At 37.3% G+C, this 5,342-nt stretch overlaps 1 pseudogene; it reads left to right on the plus strand.

The window, feature by feature from the left end:
* The first annotated feature begins 2,268 nt into the window (after positions 1–2,268).
* On the plus strand, positions 2,269–2,655 carry LOC148802626 (L-type lectin-domain containing receptor kinase I.8 pseudogene; annotated as a pseudogene).
* Positions 2,656–5,342: the final 2,687 nt, after the last annotated feature.

Here is a 5,342-nt window from a genome sequence, read left to right on the forward strand (position 1 = left end):
TAATATTAGTTGCTATTTACATAAGTGGTGAAGGCTCAAATCACATTACATGCATGTTAATTTTAAATAAGCGGCAAAGCCATTTAACTATGTTTGGATTTCAGGTTTGATCAAACCACTTAGGTTCAAACCGGTTAGACTAACTTGAACTATCTAATTGGATTGCCTTCGAGCTATTCACATCAAGGGTGGTTGACTGTTTAGATCTGGATCAATCTGGTCGGACCAGACCGGACCGATTTAGTCAATGGCAGATCGACATGGACCGGCCCATATCAGGTTTGTGCACAGGTTTGAGACCGATCCGACCAGTCCGAAGCAGGTCAAGAGAATTAAATCAGACCGGTCCAAATTTGGGTCAGGTTGTGCGAATACGGTTTGTACCGGGCGCTCCAAATCGAGTAAAGTAAACGGGGCATATATTGGGTCGGGACGTTGGGTCTGGACCAAACAACCCACGTCATACCCGTTTTGGATTCGGGTTGATCCAGATCGGCATGTCCCGAGTCGGGTTGGGATCAAACTGGGCTATCTGATCCAAACGAACCGAACTGAGGTGATCGGGTCTGTTCATATTTAGACCAAATTGAGCTGGTCTAGACTTGAGTCAAGTTGATTTGGATTTATGTCGATTTGGGTGAAGTGTGTTGATTCGAGACAAAACTAATTTTAATTAATAATTAATAGAAAATTAATGCATTAATTATAAATTATTTCTTTCAAATAAAGAAAATTAAAAACAACTTAAGGAATTAATACTTGTATCTTTAGTGGTTAACCCAATGGTTATCCACAACCCAACCCAATCCAACCCATTTAAATTGACCCAATGGGTCATCAACCCATTTCCAACCCGCCAAGTAAATGGACAAGTTGGGTGGGTTGGGTGGGTTCAGCGGGTTGGGTGAAAAATTGCTACCCCTAAGTATGGTTATAATGTCCTATGAGTAGGCATGAGTAAGAGATCCCAAGTGTTTCTTTTCATATTCAGAGTATATCTTTTTTTTCCCTATAAGTGGGAAATGAATTACAACCAATGTGGGGACGCTTTTTCCCTAGATGTTGCACAGGTTGTTAGTGCATACCTTCTAACTATAGGTCTTCTAGCTTTCCTCATGAATGTAACTGGTTGTTAGTGCATGCCTTCTAACTATAGGTCTTCTAGCTTTCCTCATGAATGTAACCGGTTGTTAGTGCATGCCTTCTAACTATAGGTCTTCTAGCTTTCCCCATGAATGTAACCGGTTGTTAGTGCATGCCTTCTAACTATAGGTCTTCTAGTTTTCCTCATGAATGTAACCGGTTGTTAGTGCATGCCTTCTAACTATAGCTCTTCTAGCTTTCCTCATGAATGTAACCGGTTGTTAGTGCATGCCTTCTAACTCTTCTAGCTTTCCTCATGAATGTAACCGGTTGTTAGTGCATGCCTTCTAACTATAGGTCTTCTAGCTTTCCTCAATAATGGGCTTTATATTCCGTGGGGGATCCATATCCTTTTAAACTATCAACAATGAGCCTAGAGTCTCCTTCAACTGATATCCTCTCATGAGAAAGCCTTCTCGTAATTTTAACTGCTTCTAAAGCTGTCCAACCCTATGCTACAAAAATTAAAAAAAAAAACAAGTGTTTAATTACCTAAGGCTGCGTTTGGTAGAGGTGTAAATGAGAATCGCGATACACTTTACACCTCGGTTCAATTTTGCAGGCATTTGGTAGTAAGTGTTAATATACCTCGTCAATCGGTGTAAAAGTCCATTCTTGTCAGAAAATTCATTGAAAATCAGTGAAAATTTTACATCACTAAAATCGATGTAAAATTTTACCGATCTGCCCAACGGTTAAAAGGGTAAAGTGAAAAACTCAAACCCGCGATCTGTCCGTTGCCCCTTTTGTCGGGGCAAGGTTCTTTCGAGACAGGGTTATCTATTCTTTATCTTCCTCTGATGAGAACAGAGAGGCGGCGACAACAGTGGTTGACCGTCGGAGGAAGATGATGGTGGGGCGTAGCCCTTTCTGCCGTGGTTGACCGTCGACGACAGTAGTGGTTGCCAGGGCAAGAACCGGTTGGCCATGCTCTGTACCCATCTCCTCTAAGGTTTAACTCCTCTTCACCTGAATATCCCCAGTCTCTCTCCTTCTCTACCATTGCCATGGTTATCCAATTGACTACTGTGAGTGGCCATGGCATCGCCTTAGCTTTCTCGCCATTCATGGGGTTCCCAAGTGCCGTGGCAAGTCAGTACCTAGGACTGTTCAATGAAACTAACAATGGAGACTTTCTTCGATGGCGTTTTTGCCATAGATCTAGATACAATTCTTAGCCTCGAATTTGCTGATATAAATGATAATCATGTTGGGATCGATGTGAACAACCTTAAGTTGATTGAATCAACTCCAACGACTTATTATTCTAGCAAAGACGGGATCAACAAGAGCTTGCACCTCATAAGCGGAGATCCAATGCAAGTTTGGATAGAGTATGATGGTGTAGAGAAGCAACTCAATGTAACATTAGCTCCACTTTATTACCCCAAACTTGAGATTCCCCTACTGTCGACATCACTTGATCTTTCTTCTATTTTCATGGACTCTATGTACATGGGTTTCTCTTCGTCCACTGGTGCAATTGCAAGCTCCCATTATATTCTCGGATAGAGCTCCAACAAAAGCAGCCAAGTGCAAGAACTGGGTCTGATACGCCGCTCACTGCCGCTCACGTATGAGAGCCTCTCCTATTGCAACGCCCGGTCACCAGTTTCTGCGTCTGATACACTGCTCACCGCCGCTTGCGGTGCTCTGTTTCTTGGCCGGCCAGCAAGGACTGCAAGGACTTTTACCTCAATGATTTACCAAACATGAATAGTGTTAAATGGGACAAACATCTGCTTCCCATTTTACACTCTCATGAACCCATCGATGTAATAATCCAAAGTGTAAATTTAGATTTACAACGTGATCAAATGTAGCCTAAGGGAATATAAGCAACTTAAGCTTTGGAATTTTGAAGAGGGAAGTAGGTCAATGGAATTGTGGTTTCCATTGACTAATTCACCCATGTTCTTATTTAAGAAATGTGTAGGATCCACAACAAAATTGATTTTCTGGGTATCACTTACTCGAGTAAGTGAGATACCCTTTGTAGACTTTGATTAGTTTTTTTTTTTTTCTCTGCAAAAGATTCATTGAAGGAAATTGAGGGAACATTTGGGTCCCTTTCTTACGAGATTCCAAAAAAAGGAGAGTTAAGTTTACCAAGCTGGCATTACTATTTACAAAAGAGTTTCTATACCTAGCTTGTTTTGCCAGGGCTGGCATTACTAAGTTCCTGTTTACATACAGAATTGTAATATTTTCAAAAAAAGAGTGAAGTTCATATATATGATCATATAAAGCCTATAGGTCCCATGTAATATGCCTGTTTGTTCCTTTCAGCTTCATTGAAACCTCTTTGGTGTCCGAGAGCAAAAAACTTGCTTTAATACCCATACAAAAAAACTTTCGTAAACCTCTAATCATTGCCTAGAGTTCAACTGCTGCTGGTGATCTTGTCAAACGTGGTTGTCCTTTTGACATGATAAGAGGAGACCTGTGAGAGAACATATATATAATAGTGGATGTAGTTTGTGTGGTGGCACTCCAAGAACCATCCACTAAGATGATCAGGAGGTCTGTAAGGAGAGCTCTTTGCAAATTCCAATCTGATTGCAGATCTGGTGGATTCGAAATTCTGAGTTCGATTTCTTTATAGTTGCAGCAACTTTCATCCTTTCTCAGAATTTGGAGAGGGTCTGGGTTCACCTTATTAAAAATTTGATCATTTCTTGCGTCCCATAAACTTCTGAAAATGGCACATATCTTTACAATATAATTATACATTAGAACTTTATTCTGCAAGTGAGAATTATGTTGCCACCACCATTGGATCAGATCCTCTTGGCCAGAGTTCAGAAAAATTTCTAGAACAAGACCAACCTGGGCCTGCATCCAAACAGCCCTTGAGAGAGGGCATTCCAAAAAGTGGTACTCTTGGATCTCTAGAGATTCCTTACCCAGATAAATAAAAACAAAATTGAAATGGTAAGTACTCCCAAAAGATACACTTAGCCGGGTAAAATAAACAAAAAAGAATATGGGTAAGTGCATTTATCGAGGTAAGTGCACTTACCCAGGAAAATAGGTTCAAATTTATTCTTTTTTTTTCTTCAATTAATTTTCTTTCTTTCGGAGGGTTGCTAGTGAACTTGACAGTTTGATCCTTGGCTACAAGCCAAGTGGACAATTTATGATAATGGATGAGCGTTGTTGGGTTAAAACTGAAAAGCGAACGAAAAATTTTAGTTTCAGTTTTTTGGTTATTTCATTTCGATTATTTCGGTTTTATAAAATATCGGTTTCAATTTCGATTTCGATTTTTAGGTTTGAAAATTTGGTTGGACAAAAAACCAAATTAACCAAACTTTATTATCTATATAATATATAAATTAACATATAATACATATATAATATCTAAAATATAATATATTATATTTTATTATATTATATATTAAAATATATAATTTATTATATATTGTATAATGTATATTATAATACTTATTTAATATGTACAATATATATTAAAATATATATAATGATGAAATTGAGTTTAAACCGAAATAACAAAAAGCCAAACTGGAAATTTTGGTTTTAGTTGTTTCGTTTTTTTTTATTATTTCAATTTTGCTTCGGTTTTTCATTTAAAATTTTGATTTATTCGATTTGATTTTTAATTGAATAAACTCACTCCTAATCAATTCAGCCATTTGGTTACATGACCCTTGGCTGCAAACCATTCAAATTTTGAAAGAATAAGAGAAAAATATAAAAAAGCATAATCAGGCATGTTAAAGCATATATCTCTTGTTATTGTTGTTATTGTTTCAATTTTTAATATTAATGTTATTTACATTTTTTGTTCTTTTCTGTATTTTCTTCTTTTTCTTTGTCGTGTTTTTACTTTCTATTTTCCTATAATTTGTTGTTGCATTCTTTTTCCTTCATTTTTAACTTTTATTTTCTATAGTTTCCTATATTTTCTTTATTTTCATTTTTTGTTGTATTTTATCAATTTCTTTTATAATGGTCCATAAAATGACATAAAAGGCAATTAAGGGTTTATGAAGCATTTAAACACCCAAAGACAATTAGTCACATCAAATGAGAATCCCAATTGCAAATATGGTAGAGTCTCAACAATAAAGTGTTTGAGAAATGCAATCTCAACAATAAAGTGTTTGGAACCACCCCTACCTAACAGTATGAAGATCAATGTAGATGGGGAGCTATAGGAACTCATAAGGCAGGAA

The sequence above is a fragment of the Nelumbo nucifera genome, chromosome 2 (assembly GCF_055504915.1).
Source record: "Nelumbo nucifera cultivar China Antique chromosome 2, China Antique-T2T, whole genome shotgun sequence".
Taxonomy (NCBI): Eukaryota; Viridiplantae; Streptophyta; class Magnoliopsida; order Proteales; family Nelumbonaceae; genus Nelumbo; species Nelumbo nucifera.